Source organism: Gopherus flavomarginatus, chromosome 6 (genome assembly GCF_025201925.1).
Source record: "Gopherus flavomarginatus isolate rGopFla2 chromosome 6, rGopFla2.mat.asm, whole genome shotgun sequence".
Lineage (NCBI taxonomy): Eukaryota > Metazoa > Chordata > Testudines > Testudinidae > Gopherus > Gopherus flavomarginatus.
The window spans coordinates 10527955-10545000 of record NC_066622.1 but is presented as its reverse complement, the minus strand read 5'-3'; the positions used below and the strand labels follow the sequence as shown (position 1 = coordinate 10545000).

The 17046-nt window shown below is 41.0% G+C and overlaps 1 protein-coding gene across 15 annotated transcripts in view; it reads left to right on the top strand.

Annotated features, from left to right (window-relative positions):
* The window catches only part of FOXP1 (forkhead box P1), a 512173-nt gene that overhangs the window by 277107 nt on the left and 218020 nt on the right, over positions 1-17046 (top strand). The window contains exon 2 of one of the 15 annotated variants that reach the window (XM_050957382.1): positions 10100-10223. The exons of the other annotated variants lie outside the window; for them this stretch is intronic. The gene's annotated coding sequence lies outside the window, so the exon portion shown is untranslated. The remainder of the gene's footprint in view (positions 1-10099; positions 10224-17046) is intronic. 15 annotated transcript variants of the gene reach the window in all.

The window sequence follows — 17046 nt, the reverse complement described above, 5'->3', positions numbered from 1 at the left end:
ATAGAATTTGGGAGTTTCTCTCACAGGCCTGTGTTTAATCCCTTAAGCCTATTTACACTTGTGAGACCACCACCACTACTGCATATTCTATCTGAAATGGCCTGCAGGTTGTTGCGTGTGCTGAAATTCACACAACATGGGCTTTGCAAATGCTTCCTGCAAATTAGATTAAAATCACCTGAAGTTTAGCCTCCATCAAAATTTCCTGATGTAAAGTTCGTAGAAGGGATTGGCCACAAAAACTTACATGTGCATTTTTTTGAAGAAAAGGAAGTTCCCCAATTCTAGCCAAGCTGTAGTCTGGACTCCCGTTGCTGTCACTTGTGGAGACAGACCTGCATGCACACGAAGGCGGAAGACACAATTCTAGAATGTGGGCAGTTCAAACAGAGGTGGAGAGAAGTGGCAGGGAACAAGTGAGCAAAATACTGATTTTTGAGGAGCAAAGTAATTTCTGCCATACTTTGTGGGCGGCTTTAGTGCCTAGCTAGGTGAAAGATATGTTCTTGTACAATTAAAAAGAAACGTGGACATTCGTAACCCTTGTCTTTCTCCCAAGAGCATGGCAAGAGGCATGCTCTTGGGAGTGTGCTCTTTGAGGCTTTTAAAATTAAATGGAAACGCATTATAGGGAATAACACTCCATTAGCAACAGCCTGGACTGGATGCCATCTGTAATACTTTGGAGACATTCTAATGACTTCAGTGGACTCTAAGTCAGACCTGTAATGTCTTATGCCTCGGCTAACACCTCCGTAAAATGGGAATAATAGTACTTAACGTAGAAGGGTGCAGCAAAGATTAGAGAATGGAAAGTAATGTGTACATTGTGTGTGTGTGTGTGTGTGTGTGTGTGTGTGTGTGAGAGAGAGAGAGAGAGAGAGAGAGAGAGAGAGTATTCAGGCCATTCGTCTGCTTGTAAGCTGGACTGGCCTGTTTTTGTAAGGTTTGTCTCTTTCCTGTACTAACAAAAAACTGGACCTGATTTTGTCCAGTATCACCATGGAGAATGCCATTTTGGAGTTTGCTGCTCCACCCCTGCTGGGATCACGCAGGCAGAGGCAGGCCCATGTTATTTCAGAAATTCATGCCAACAAGGGGGAGAGCCATCAGTGGCCACCCTATTATATTAAGGGCATGATCCCAGCAGGGGTGGAGCAGCACACTGTGCAAAATGGTGTGTGTGTGTGTGTGTGTGTGTGTGTGTTTTAATCAGTCACTATGGCATCTAGGTGATTTTTTTCTGTGTCACTGATCCTCAGGCACTGTGGATGCAGGCACATTAGGGCCAAAAGCTGCATGTTTTCAGCGTTTGAGGTCGAGGAGGTTGGCATCCAGAACTGAACAGCCTGTTCACGAGGATTCTATATCTCCTTGATCGCCACGAAAGAGCTTTCTTTAGCCTCTGTAGATCAGTGGAGTAGATAGTGAACTTGGAGGATGCCAGGGGAATCCAGTGGGTGTGCACACAGTGTAGATCTATCGTTTACCCACATAGGAAGAGACATGAGGTTGTCCTCTGCTGCCGTTCCTCCTTCCACTGTAACTGGATGCAGGCCAGCTCCCAGGTTTTGCTTGCTTCTGTTCTTGCTTTGCTTGCAGGTTTAGTGTTGGGCTAACTCATCTGCCTAATGAAACTAGCCCCAGTCACACAGGATTTTAATATCTATAATATTTCTTTGCCTCTCTGCAGAGGACAGATGGTCTAGTGTTTAAAAAACTAGTTTTGGACACATGAGACCTGGTCTTCACTTTCCAGTTCTGCTACAGACTTCCTGTGTGATCATGGTCTAGGTGCTCTGGGCTTCAGTTCTTCATCTCTATAATGGGAATGACAGTACTTCCCTACCTCACAGGGTGCTGGGAGTAAAAATACATTAAAAAGTGTTATGCATTCAGATACTATGGTAGTAGAGGTACCTTAGAAACATAAAAACAACAACGAGTCCGGTGGCACCTTAAAGATTAACAGATTTATATAGGCATAAGCTTTTGTGTGTAAAAAACTTCACTTTTTCAGATGCATCCTTGTTGTTTTTGTGGATACAGACTAACATGGCTACCCCCTGATATTTAGAAACATAGATCTTTATCTAGCAGTTTTAAATAAAGGAATTTTAGACTTTTGATGATAATTTTACATAATGTAGTTTAGGATTGAATGTCTAAAATTTTTATTTTTTTACCCTTTTAGCAGTTATACATTTGACATGGGTTTGTTATCCTAGATGATGATAAGATTTGGCACAGAGAGCATTAATTCCTTTATCAGTTGTTTCCTTTACAGTTGCTCATTTAATTGAGCTCTGCTGTGTATCGTAGAAAAGAAGATGCACTCATTATAGCTCATAGACCTCCCTCTAAGGCTCAGGTAGCATGGTAACCTGTTTAAACGAATAGCACTTTTGTAGGTATTATGCTTGCTTAGTGGTGTGTTGGGTGTCTTCTTTTTATTTTTCCAAACACTGGAAGGAAGCAATAGGAGAACTCTTGCATGCATGATCAGATGCAGCAGCTTTCCAGAAGTTCTTCACTCTGGCTGTTTTCTTTTAAAGCTGTGTTTACTCAAAGAATGTGGTTGAGACGGCTGAATATGTGGCTGCAGTGTAGAGCAATATAAGTTGTATGCCTTGTTATTCCTATTCTGCTTTGACTCGTACAAACAATTTTAATCTCAAAATAAGAGATCATATGGTCTCTGATGTCAGCTTTGCACAGTCAGATTCAGTGTGCACATTATCTTACCATTGCACAGCCTGACACTGAATATTCTGTTCTTCTTTTTGGTCCTTAAATTTGGTATATTCTTTTCTCTCTCAGATCTCTTAAGCAGGAAGCCTATGCATCAGCTGTGCTGTATTCAGCAACAAGAACACCTGTCTAACCATGCACCTGCATGTAGATGGAGATGGTCTAATAATGTATTTAACTACAGATTTCAGACATGAACACAGGAGCCCCACAGTTCTGGCCATATAAGGAACAACACAGGCTATAATACTGACTGTGCACACTGCTCGATGTTTGGCAGCAAAGAGCTAATTTTCATAAGCATAGAATAGCTTCCACCTAGCACAGTGGTGTCCAGATCCTCCAGTCCGAGGGCCAAACATGCTCTTTCAAAGAGGTCAAAGGGGCACAATTCTGCAAAGTGATTGGAAACCACTCTAACTGTTCAGCTCCTGAGGCAGGGAATATATCAAGGGTAGAAAGAGGGAGTGGCTGAAACACATTATGATCTGGCCATTCGCAGCTGGCATATGGTCCCTAAAGGGCTGTTGTTAACTGGTGCAAATTAGATCAGCCCCGAGGCTGCTGTACCCTGGGCTGAGGCTGAGAATCAGGTTGTTAGTTCTGAGTTGCTCCTCTTCTTTCCCTCTTACTAGACTGCCATGGGTGACTGTGCATGGAAGTGAGCTATCCTTTTGCTGTCCCTGATCATAGTATAGTGCCAAGCAATACAGTTCCTACCTGACCCTGCCTGACATTCCCGCAGCCCAGCAGGAAAGCAGGCAGTGGAGCAAGAACTGTCTTCTCTCATCTCTGCAGTACAGGAGCCAGGCAGCAGGGGAGCAGCTACAGCAGGAGGAGGACAGCAACAGCTCAGAGTATTCCTCTGGCTCAAAAGGAGTGGCACTTGGGGATGCAGCAGATTTAGTAATGCCGCTTACATCCTCCCCTTAGAAAATTCAGAAACATTCTTTTTGACACAGTTGCCCCTGGAAGGCCACAGAGTAGAGCCTGGAAGCTACAAATTGGCCATTAGGCTACAGGTTGGACACCCTGGATTTTGCAGAGGTCATTTTGTTTCCTTAAACAGTATAGGAAAGCTACCTCAGCACAGTTTGGTTATACTTGCTGCTGCTGGTGGTGCTATTGCTACTCTAGCATTAAGGGTGTTCTCTGTAGGTCTTCACATACCAATGGGAAAGAAATAAAGGCCTGGTTTTCAGAGGACCTTCCTTTTGGTGGCTACATTTTTATCTGACTCATTGCACATGCAATTACTGCAGTTCTGTCCCTAGTCACAGAAATAGTACAGATTGGGCATACGCATTTTTTTGAACGAGTGGTAAAGAAAATGCATCAAAATTTAAAAATTTGTTGAGTATTGTGAAACATAGTAATTTCCAGAAAGAAGCTACAGCGGAAAAAATCCTGAAAATAATCTGTGGGTGTTTTGGAGAACTTTATTCTGTCTCTGATGTTAAGGCAGTTTTATTAGAGCCTGTTGCTGTGTGTGTTCGCATACATTGTACACGCCCCTGTAAAATATCTAATACATGCATATTGTCCCAGCCACACCCTGACACCTAGTTATGTCAACACTGACACCCTGACACCCCAGGTTATGTCAACAGTGGGAGACTGAATATGTTTCCATTAAAGCCAATCTAATGCACCCCTCTTATTACGAGTTATGGGCTGGATTCTTCAGAGGGATTGGACACTCGCAATTGTGGGTGTGTCATAGTATCTTTCCCCAATCTGAACCTTAGAGTCCAGAAGTTGGGGTACTAGCATGAATTCCCCTAAGCTTAATTACCTGCTTAGATCTGATAAGCTGCCACCAATCAGGAATTCGAGTGCCTGATACACTCTCGTCCCCCCAAAACCTTCCCTGGGGACCCCCAAGACCCAGACCCCCTGGATCTTAACACAAGGAAAGTAAACCCCTTTCCTCACTGTTGCCTTTGTCAGCCTTCCCCTCCCCGGGTTACCCTGGAAGATTACTGTGATTCAAACTCCTTGAATCACAACACAGAGAAATTAGGTCTCCTGGAGAGACAGACAGATTCACGCTCCGTGAATCTAAAACAAAGGGATTCCACCCTTCCCCTCCCTTCTCCTTCCCTGTTAAGTACAGACTCAATTCCCTTGAGCCTCAACAAGGGGAAAAAAAATCAGACAGGTCTTAAAAGCAAAACTTGTAATAAAAGAAAAAAAGAATAAAGAAAATCACTGTAAATTCAAGATGGAATATTAACAGGTCTGTCAGCTTATAGAAACTAGAAAGAAGCCCCCCCCCAGCAAAATACAATTTAAAATTCTTCCAGCAAACTACACATTTGCAAATAAAGGAAAACAAATAAAAAGACTATACCGCCTTTCTACTTTTGTACTCACAAAATTGGAATAGAAGATTAGAGAGCCTGTAGGTACGTATGGTCACTCTCAGAGCCCAGAGAGAACAAAGCAAAACCCCAAAAAACAAACAAAGGCCTCCCTCCACCAAGATTTGAAAGTATCTTGTCTCCTGATTGGTCCCCTGGTCACGTGTTTGGTTCCCTGTTTGTTAACCCTTTACAGGTGAAAGAGACATTAACCCTTAGCTATCTGTTTATGATAGGGTGCTCAGCATTTCTGCAAATCACCCTGTTAAGAAGTTGGTGGTTAGAATTTTGTTTAGTAGGAAAATGCATTATTCCACCCACTTCTCCAGAAACCACTGAAGAGATTTTTGTTGAGCTTTCCATATACAGTATAAATAAACATTGGAGCAAGCGTGAAAGCGAGTGCATGTCTCAATGCCGTGAGTGTTTTTAAAAATAATGTGTCCAAATGGAAATGGTTTTGCAACCTTAACTTTAGTGGGCAACCTGTTTGCAAAAAGAAAAGACATGGAAGTGTTGGAGGCCAAGTGCTTTGTTTATCCATAGAACAAGAGTAATAGCTTTGCAGGGTTCCCCACCCAGTTCTGCCAGTGTGTCTCAACTCTGACCTGAGCAAGCATCTGTAGGGGTGGAGACCAGACTACTCTCTCATATTCATTCAGGAGCCTTTCTGTTAACTTCAGTGGGGGTTGGATTAGGTCCATAACCCTTGCATTTCTGCCATGATGCACCACAAAGCTATCAATATTATTTATGATGGAGGTACCTATGATATGAAACTGCCAAACTCCTTTTGCATAAGCTGTTAAACGGCCATCATCCAATAACTTCAGGTCACTACCTAGCTGGCTGGATGTGTAGGTGAAAGGTTCTATGTCCCATGATCAACCCTCTTAGCCGGGGATGGTCGATAGGTGGTCTGTGGGTCAGATGGGACCACCAGACTCTTATGAACTGATCCCAAAATCTCTTTATTTATTTATTATTATCATTTTTGTTGTTGTTTTTATTTTCTTCTCTGGAGTCTGGACTTTGACTACACCTTGACCAAGAAATTTGGACCTTGACCAAAAAATAAAAATAAAAATTGACTACCCCTGTCCTAAGCTATCCAGCGCCCCACACAAATGCTACCTGTTACACAGATGTTGTTTTCAAAACCTCAGACTTGGGTTAAGGGTATGAGAAATGTTAACATAATTTCTTATAAAATAACATCTAGTGATCTTGAATGCATGGAAATAAAAAGCAGATTTCTATTCTCAGACTCATTTGCATCTTCACGTTATAAATGGTTTCCTTTCCAATAAATGGGTGCAGCATCTGATTTGTTTGATATCATGGCTACATTTCTGTAGTTGCATTCCTCTTTGCCCTTCAGTTGACAAATTTTTCTTGTTCTATAAATATAGAATTGTAAACAAGAGCTAATCCTTAGCAACAACCTGGAAAGTTAACATTTCTCTCCAGCTCCTATTATAATTAATTCAGAAACTCTGAATATGATGTGATTTATACACAGTATTCATAAGGCCAGTAGGTACTAATATCTTGTTAGAGAACTGAGAAAAGAACATTCTTTTGTGTTACAACATAATTGCACGACATTTTTTTTTCCTAAGAAGATGTTTAAAGATGCTTTTTACTTTACATTTGCAAAATGGAAGGTTTTTGCTGTTGCTTTTACATTTGGGTCTTAAATGTGTTTTCCCTGCTGTTAGCGTCAACATTGTCAAAACATTTTGCAAAGTATGTTTAAATAATGCAAAGAATTATGGGTTAAGACCATCGTTTATATTAATTTAAATCTCACTGTAGTAGGTGAATTTGCAAGACGCTTCTAGTTCATTGTAGAAGTTGCTTACAATAAAGAGACAGCCTCAATTCTTATTTTCTGAACAGACAAGGCATAGAGATTACACGGTACTTGAAAGAGTGAGGCCATTATGTTGAATTTTGTTTAAACGTATCTTGACAAAGTCTTCGTATTAGGGATCCTAATTTATTTTATTGTATTTACAGTTGTTCAGGGAATGTTGTTATACTGTAAATCTATGTAAGCCATATACATGTGAATTCTGCAACTCCCAAAAGGGTATGATTAAAATATTATAGATGTGGCAAGCCAAAATACAAAAGAAAGTTTACATTTAGGTTTTCTTTGTATTTGTACTCAAGTTTTGTAATACCTCGGTATCGTGGTCAGCATTCCCATAAAAATACGGTATTATATGAAATGATACAATCTGTGAAGCATTTCCCATTATGTAGACACCATGTCTTTAAATTATAGCAATTTCTTAAGATTTTAAAACAAAATGAGCTCTTAGAAGTGTGATTAATAGCAGGGAATGAGGCTAACACTGGGTCATCAGTGGCACTCCATTACAAAAAAGGTTGAACTAATAAAAGCATCCATCTATTTGACCAATAAAGCATTTGAATGATATGCTTGTAGTTTTTATCATACAGTAGTTATTTTGTACTGAATAAGCTGTGATTTTTACATGTTGGAAAAGGAGCATCGATAGGCAGCTCAGTTGAGGTGAATAGGATGTGTGAGTGCAGAAACGCAAGGACTTACAGGTGGTGTCTGATATTTGTGATGCTTTCAGATTGTGGGCTCCAAATTTTGGAAACAAATGTGAAGTATCTGAATATCTTGTTAACCGCTTCCCCCCTGCATATTTGTTCTGTGAGGCTGGACTGTGATCACTCACAAGGAGGGGAGAAGGGATGGTATTGTGTGTGCAATCATTAGTTCAGTCTCTGGTGACCCAGACTTCTAAAAATTATTCTTTTGAGGAGAAAGAGATGGACCAGCACTTGCATTTTCCTGGAGTGTTGACTCCTGTTCTCCCACCTGGTTCACACCTTTTATCCAGCTGGGTCTATAGCAGATGTGGGAGCGTGGCACAGAAAGACCAAGTGACTTAAAGATAAAAAAAAGATGATGATAATAATTGGAGATATACCAATCTCCTAGAACTGGAAGGGACCTCAGAAGGTCATTGAGTCCAGCCCCCTGCCTTCACTGCAGGACCAAGTACTGATTTTTGCCCCAGATCCCTAAGTGACCTCCTCAAGGATTGAGCTCACAACCCTGGGTTTAGCAGGCCAATGCTCAAACCACTGAGCTATTCCTCCCCGCATGACTTGCTGAAGGTCATGCAGAATGTCAGTGGCAAAATAAAGAATTGAGTCTGGGTCTCCTGAATCCCAGACCAACACCCTAAGCACTAGATCATCTTTCACAATCTTCATGCCTTTCTTGAAATCCAGGCCCAGGTCACAGCAGTTGTGGAAAGCTCTGTTGGGATGACTACTGTGTCCAACTTCTTGGGAGGCTTGGGGATGAGAGATGGGAATGGAAAATACATTTCCCTGGTTCAGGGAAGCCCTGGAACCACAAGATTTAAATAATGTACCAAATGTCAGAAAATATCAGATCTTGGAGGTTCCTTCCCCTGCAACAGGTGGGGCTTGTTGGGTCTCAGCGGAACTCCTGTTGGGCGGTGCAGAGAGGTAGTTGAGGGCTTGAAGTTTCTATCCCGATGAGCAAGAGTTAGGAGAAAATGTTGGGCCAAAAGCCCTGTTTGGGTTAAAAAAAAAATGTAGATGGGGAATCCTCAGTAATGTGAGAATGGTAATGGGAGGCCAGAGCAAGGGAGTTGAGGATAGAAGAAGGAAGAGGGAGGAGGAATGGAACATACTGTGCTGCATCAGTATCATGTGTGTCAGTAGAGTATAGTGAGCCATTGTGTACATATATGTAAACACAGACACCCGTTTTGCTTGGCAGGGATTATGTTGCACAGTAAGAAACCTGAATTGTTGTTCCTGCTTTCCTTACATTTTTTTAACGGAAATATTTTTTTTTTTCATTTTGAACTCCTATCTTTAATATTTGCAGGTTGTTGATTTAAATATATCTTGTGACTTCGGTTGTCCTGCATATTGACAAGATGTAGATTTTTACCTCTGTCTGCAGGATTAGAGATGACTGTCTTCAGTTTCTATTCCAAAAATTAGCTGGTTAGCTAATATCACTCACTGATTTTTTTAAAGATAAAATAAACCTGAAGCAGATTATGTCAGTGAAGGCCCTTCTTTAAGCTGCTTCAGGATACACCTGAATTGATATTGCCCCTTTTGCACCTTAATTTTTTCACAGACATGTGAAAGTGTATGTCCTCGTCTGGCAGGTTCCCTTCGCTAACGATTCCAAAGGTGTTTTTCTCTTTTTGTTTTGTATTTTTTTTATCCCAAATCCAGCAAAGAGTTAAGATGATTTCACTTGATTTGATGGTTTGTAAGATGAGTAATGCAAAAGTTGGTAACAGCAAATTGTTGTTTATAAGCAAACATGGCACTGTGTAAACAAGAAGTCCTGGTCCCCAACTGGTTTTATTTCATGGTGGTCAGCAGCTGATCTATGTAACATAGAACCTTTCTGCTTCTCTAAATGTCAGAAGAATGACTATTTGTTTGTCTTGAGTTCTTCCCAGCTGTTTACTCTGTAATGCATTTGCCTCAACCTTGATTCCCTGAGAATGGCCCCTTTCTCCTCCCTGCTCTGTTTACATTAGTCCTGCCCCGAGTGTCACCTATGAAATCTGTTGATTATTCCACCTGGTTAATGTTAAATTGCTCTTGCAAGATGATGTGTTTGTTCATAAACACAAATGCTGGGTCCCTTGTTTACTGTACCCATGGCAGCAATCAGTTATTAAACAAATATTGCTTTGTTTGCGGGTGTGAGCAGCAGTTTATCCTGCAAGGTCTGGAAAAAAAACTTTAAATGCTGGGATTTTGATAAAGGAGAAAAGGGGAACTTGTCCCTGGAATGTGGTTGAAACTGAGTTAGGTTTGCTTTTCTTATCTTTAACTTGGATGAAGGGGCTAGAAAGATTAGCAAGTTGTTTGGTTTTTCCAAGAGATTTCCTTAGTGTAATGATATCTATCCAGTTGTTTGCTTTTTTCAGAAGGGAGAGAGCACTCCTGCAAGACGACTAGCACAGTAATAGAGCATCTGATGGCTAGAAAATTCTGTGTGGAACAAACAAGGACTTAGAAGGTCTAGGACAAAGGGATAGGGCTATGAACAAGGTAATCACCAAAATGTACGGTGTTTGAATTGTGTACCACAGTTCATTATATTTTTTTCTTACTTTTTTAATCAACTATGTTTCTAATTGATGCATCTGCCCTCTATGAAGTTTGAAAAGGAAAATGTTTAACTTTTATTTCTAAAGCCATCTGAAGAAATCCTCTGATTTGAAAGCAGGGCAAACTGAATGAAGAGAAAATACTAAATTAAAAACTGTGCTCTGTCTTTCTTCTTTTGCGCATGACATTATAGAACTGCTTTTGCTCTTTCTGCTTATAAGTGAAACAGCATTAACATCTGCTAATTCTGGAGGCTGGCTATTTGCACTTCACTTTCTGAGAGTCTTCATTAGATAATTTTGTGCTTTTGCATTGTTTTGCAAACAAGCAAGAAAAACAAGCTCACGCCATCTTTGTTTTTCAGAATTTTTGTTTGTTATTGTTTCTGAATATGGCTTTGGTTTTTTATGTCAGACAGGACCTGTGAGTATTAGCTGTTAGGACCGTGCATGCAAAGTGACCTTGAGAAAAAGAAGATAGCTCTTTTATATGAAGAAGACTCTATTACTTTGTATTTGAGGCTAGCTATTAAAAAATACATGTATTTAATATATATTTATAGGGCGCTTGTGAAAGCTAAAATTAAATAATTGTCTCTCTTGTCCCTCGGAAAAGCAAGCAACAAAACTTGCACGAAATTCTGATAGATTGTATTCACTAACTTGCACTAATGATCCAAACATATTGTTCGTTTGGCCGGTAGAGCTATTATGGCTTTGAGGTGAAGTGTAAGGTACTTGAAGTGTGTAACCTAACAAGCCAGTCATTAATTGACCAGCATTCCTATGATAAATCAAACACTCTCTATATTAAACTAAGTGAAAATGTTGAGATGATAAACTATATTGTGCAGTGGTGTTACAAAGCAGCACCTGACTGTTGAAGGGATTTTAAGAACTGCAGAGTGATAGAGAAGATAAAAATGCTTTAATGAGAGAGGGGATTTATAATTAAACCCCAATGAACCCTTGGTCTCTCCGAGGTTTGGAATCGCCCCATCGCACCTCAGTGGCAAGGTAAATCTGCCCTGCTATGCATTTGCTAAACACAAAGCAGGCCTTGTATTTGTGCTCTTTAATATTCCATTGATCTGTGTGTCCGTATCGGAGCCGATGCTGCCAGGATGGAGTTGAATGCATATGAACTAATCTCAACCGTTGAGTTAGCACTCACTGGAGCAGCTTACACTCTCTGTTCATCCTTAGCACACAATTGTGTGAATACAACGGGTCTATTGGTGTGTATTGGAGTGGGGAGAACAGGTAGGTAGGTTGTGTTGTATGTCCATGCGTGAATGTGAGACAGGAGGTAGGGATGGAAATAGGTCTATTTAGAGTCTCTCCTACCATTCTCAGCATGGCAGCCCTGAAACTGTGAGTGTGCTCCCTTAAGGATGGGAATTTCTGTAAAGCATGTAATGCCCAGATCAAAGTCCTGGTAATAGAGTTCACTGCACCCTGGCAGGAAATACAGTAATGTTCTCAGCCGCTAGTCCATTACTATGCAGTGTGCCATTCATTTCAAAAGAAATGAAAAGCCCTTTTCCATCTAGTAGTAGTATGATGATTTCTGTCAGGCCTGAAGGTTTGAAAAAAGTCTCCCAAAATGGAAGGAAATGAGCTCTGCTCCATGGAGCTCACAAACATGCTGTAGGGAATGGTAACAAAACAGTAGAGAAGGAGGTAAGGAATAGAAGACTGTAACAGTAAGTTTACTTGAGTACTCCGTGAGAGCAAATATATGGCATGATGGAGGAAATTGGGATGCATGCTGTGAAATGGGTGGCGTTGTATTTGCCAGTTGGTGTGACGTGGTTCCGCTTTATAGTTCGAGATAATCGAGGCATGACTTTCATTTTGAATATGTAGATTAATAATTACCAAACCAAGAAGAACAGGGTTGCTGTATTTATTAATTATATGTATGTATATTATTATATAGTACATACTATTATATGTATTTATTATGTGAGACTAGACTGGGCATGGCTCCTGGATGAGTATGCAAGGAATGGTGAGGATGCAGATGCCTACCCCTGGAAAAAGCTGATTTCTCTGTTCTCTATCTGGAATGTAGGGTCTGTAACCAATATTGATAAGGTGAGGTAGGCTTGGGTTAGCCAATTCCTAGTGAAGTGGTGGGTGCAGGCATTTTCTTTGTGGACTGTATTTGAGTGGTCTATGGCTTATGCTGTCAAGGCAGTTGTACTTCTCTGGTTTAGTGGGTTATGGGCCAGTAACCTTCTTGTTGATGGATTTGGTACAGTTTGCCGCAGAGAGTGTGTCCGGGTCAGTTCTCCTGCAAAGCTGTTACTCTTTGCACCTGTGGAACTTGTGGGATGCACGCAACTATAATAATATAATATGGAGATATATCTATCTCATAGATCTGGAAGGGACCTTGAATGGTCATCAAGTCCAGTCCCCTGCCTTCACAGCAGGACCAAGTACCATCTCTGACAGATTTTTGCCCCAGATCCCTAAATGGCCCCTCAACCCTGGGTTTAGCAGGCCAATGCTCAAACCACTGAGCTATCCCTCCCTCCCCAGCCCCCGCCCACAAAATTAACATCTTTACTGAGATTTTGTTTGGCACTCAGAGGTTCGTGTTCTCAGCTATCTATCTGATGTGGTTCAACACACCTTTGGGTGCTAGTTCTTCCAGAGGATTAGTGAATGCCACAGAACTAATGGCACCTCCTTATGTCCATTTGTTAGTTACTTTTCCTGAAGCTGTAAGATAATATTACCCTCTTCTTGATTTCTCACTATGTTCTGTAGTTGCTTTTTTTGCTACACTCTCTTCTTAGTCCCCCTTGGCAGAACTGACTTAACCCTGGGTAACTTAAATTACCATTTAGAGAGAGAAGTTAAATGACTTGCTTAAGGACACACAGTGAATCAGAGTTGGCACAACTGGGAGTGGAACCCTGGAGTCCTGACTACCACTCCTCTCTTCTAACCACTACTTCCCTGAAGTTTCGGTGTATGTAGATTAGCCATTGTCTCCCCTTGACTTTACTGACTCTAAATTACCTCATTCCTCAGTGGCCATAAAGGCTGTTTGGAAATGGTAAGCTGTTCTAGTCATTTAGTCAAAAAAGCGAGAAAGATGTTGTGTTCATGAATACATGGGTGGATAAGCAGGAGCCGGTAAAGCAGCTACTCAAGAGACATGAGGGTGAGAATGGACTGGGGAGCCTAGTGTAAGTCAAGCTAGTTAAAGTTCATCTTCCTACAAGAGTGACAGGTTTGATCTCTGGGAAGGGACTGCGGCAACAGGGATCACAGCTGTGTCCTTATTCAGTTGGCCAAGGTGATGCTCTCTGGCACTTCTAGAAAGCACCAATTGTTACCTTCCAGGCGGAATGCAATTGTCCCTTCACTTTCCCTCCCCTTCATTTGTTATCTCTCCTCCCAATCTCTCTACATCATGGAGCAGTGCTTTCCCTTCAGCCAGGAGGGTAGAGGAGGTGAGCGCCCCCCTTGTGAAACAGATGCCAGTGCCATTCTGTGGATCAGCTATCAGGGATGCTCTCAGAGCAGTGTGATTTGTCTCCTGTCCCCAGGGAGACTCAGCGTATCACCTCTACGATACGCTCAACCTCCACTGACCCAAGGCTTGGGATGAGTCTAGTTCAGAGCCTGGAACTCCCAGATGACAGCATGAGAAGCGGTCTTTGTGTCAGGAGGCCAGCCTCCGAATGTGCTGTGGATATTTCCATTCCTTCTGGACCCTTTATTCCCAAGTACTAAATGAAATTTTCAGTTTTTAGATCTGTCTAGACATATACAGTGCACGATAAAGTTGATAATACATTAATCATTTTTAACAACAGGTAATATGCATAATTTATGGTGTTACAGTGCTATCTTTTTTGATATTTATGATGGATAATGCTCAGTTTTTGCCCTCATATTACTGCTTTAAATTATACCACAAGAAAATTAATGAGAAAGTAGATTTATGGGTTTCATTTGTTTGTCAATTCGGAAATTAATTGGGTGTTAATTTTAGCCGTCCCTCATCAGACCAGGTCTTTAGTGTGTGTGCATTACTTTGCATTCATTGAAGCCTACCTCCCATTTACAGTGGGTCACTAGCTTTGCATACATTAAAATAGCCCTCAGGCACATTCTCTTGATTACTTTTTGAACTGCCATGCATTAGAAAATTTACGCCTTTCTGTTATAATTATGAAAATTCAGTATAGGAAGATGTGCTTGCATAGCAGCGAGTACACATTCTTATTCTGTTGTGTAAGATCCTATACCAAGCTCAGTACATTTTTGTTTTAATCCTGGAATATAGAATTCTTGTCCATCTTTATTGGAAGGCTTTCAACCTTTGAAATTTCATGGATCCATTTTAATACAGTGAATTCTTCCTTTTAGCTTAGGAAATATCAAAGGATTTCCTCCCCCCCCCCTCTTTCTTTGTTTCCTCTTTTCACACTTCCAGTGTGTGCTTGCTCTTCTTCTACCTCAGTGTTGAGTAATTCACCATAGCAAGAAACCACTATTCAGAGACATGACTCAGCATCACTTTTTTAGGAGAGTGGAACCTCATAGCATTTCTCACCAGCTCTGTTGATTCTCGAAGATCGTTTGTAATCCTCTTTTTTAATCGAATCCCTTCTTTTCCTCCTCCTGCAAAACTCAGCAGCCAGTAGTATCGTATATGCAACAGTGAGTGACCCTCCAAAGGGCTAGATTTATCCAAAACATCCCCAAATGTAATCAAACCCCTGGGATGTGGAAATTGAAACTTTATCATATGATTTCTAGCATTTCTTGGCTCCAGTTTGAGGCAGAAATACTACTAAATCAATTTTTGGCAATATTTAGATGATTTTTCCAGATCCACCTGAAACTAGCAAGTGCAAGGTTGTCAGTTTTCTTTATTTTTAATGACAAGGCCCTTTTGAGCCTCATGAAGGTTTCAGTTACTCTCTGGCTTGCTTAATTTCTGCTGAAGGTTTGGGTTGGTTCTTATTTTCTTGCACAGGTTTTCCCATCTTTAATCTCTATTTCGAATGCCACCTTTAAAAAAATGCAATGCAGGGTGGCTGCTAAAGGCTTTAAAAACACAGCAGGTAGCCATCAAGAATAACGTACACTTATGTTTTTGAAAACTGAACAGCAGTCTGGGTAGTTTGATGTTGATTTGCTTTGGTTAAGTCATACAGTGTATTGGGACAGCACTCTCCGTCAGTTTTCTTAACCACAAAGGCATTCCTAAAGGCAGTCACTGGCTTGGTGTTCAGTGTTTTGGACTCTTCTCTCCAGCAGAATTTCAGATGGCCAGCAGCCATCAAGCAGCCTGCTCAGAAGCTGTTTGTTCCATACTTAATTAGTAACGGGGTCTATTTTAGTGAATGAACAGCTGCATGTCTGCAGTGCCTCCACCACCAGATCAAACACTTACTCTTCACAGGATTCTCTATCTCCACGAGTGAATCCATATTCTTTTACTCAACTGATGGGGTCAGGATGATGTATTGCTTCCGTGCCACTAGCCAGCTTAGAGATCTAGGGACAGCTAGGGTGACCAGATGACTGTCCCTATAAAATCAGGACCTGTTTTTTGGGTCTTTCTTTTATAGGCTCCTATTACCTCTCACCCTGTCTCCTGATTTTTCACATTTGCTGTCTGGTCATCCTAGGGACAGCTTATCAGCTGTTGGAAATTCTATGATCATTTAAATTTGCTAGGGATCCACACCCTGATTTAGAAATATGTTCATAGAGAAGTGGATGGATTTAGGAGACTAGTGATAGGAATGGAAGTCTTTCACCTCCAGCTCACTAGTTCCCATCCATCCCCGGGGGGTCAGTGGTGATCAAAAATTACCATCCGATATCTTGTAGGTGGCACACTAGGAAATGCGTTTCTCAATTTTAGGGGTGGTTTCTAAAAAAGACAGGCATGTGACAGAAGGTGCGGAGGCTTGTGCTGCCATTGCTCTGCTGTCTTGTACCCTGATTTCTCCATCTAGTGCTGTTCGTGTAGAACTTATCTTGAGCATTTCTCATTTCAAGGGGCAAACCCGCCCCATGCTGTTTCGTGTGTCTGCTTTTTCATGTATGGTTTCAAAATATTTATCCTTTTCCAGAATGGTTCAGGAGAGGCTTCCAAAAGAGTTTGGAGCTTTATTTCTCGTCTTAAAATTGCAAAGCAAATGTATTCCTTGCTGCGACGAAGGGTTAAAACTCGTTGGATTTTAATGGCTGTCTGGTTGGATCGCATGCCTCCTGGTGTTGGAGAATTTGGGAGTAGACCCTGCCATTTAATCACTTACCGAAAACTGATTTTGCCATTAACTGTTGTCTCCACAGAAGTAGAAATATATTTTATAAATCTGTGTTTAGTTTACTTTATACATCCTTTCATGACTGGGCCAAGTTCTTTAAGGGCATTTATTCTGCTTCATATAAATAATTGATCAGCCAAGTTAATTTACTTCTGCCTGACTTGGTCAACCTTAATTAACTGTCCTGAAATAAAGACTGAACTTTTTGTTAGCTTAAAATCTTTACAAGTGTGAAAGAGACAGGCTTTACGATAAAATTTGGCGCACTAATGCTGTTGCGGAGGAGGGAAATGTTTAATGTTGTATATTTGCACTGCTGCAGTAGTTATATATTTGTTAAAACTTCCAAATAACGCTAACCAAAATAAAATCATGAGTTTTGTGAAAAGCTCTTACATGCATAGGTTGGGTACAGTATACATGGCCTAGACTGATGCTGGAAGCATTCAG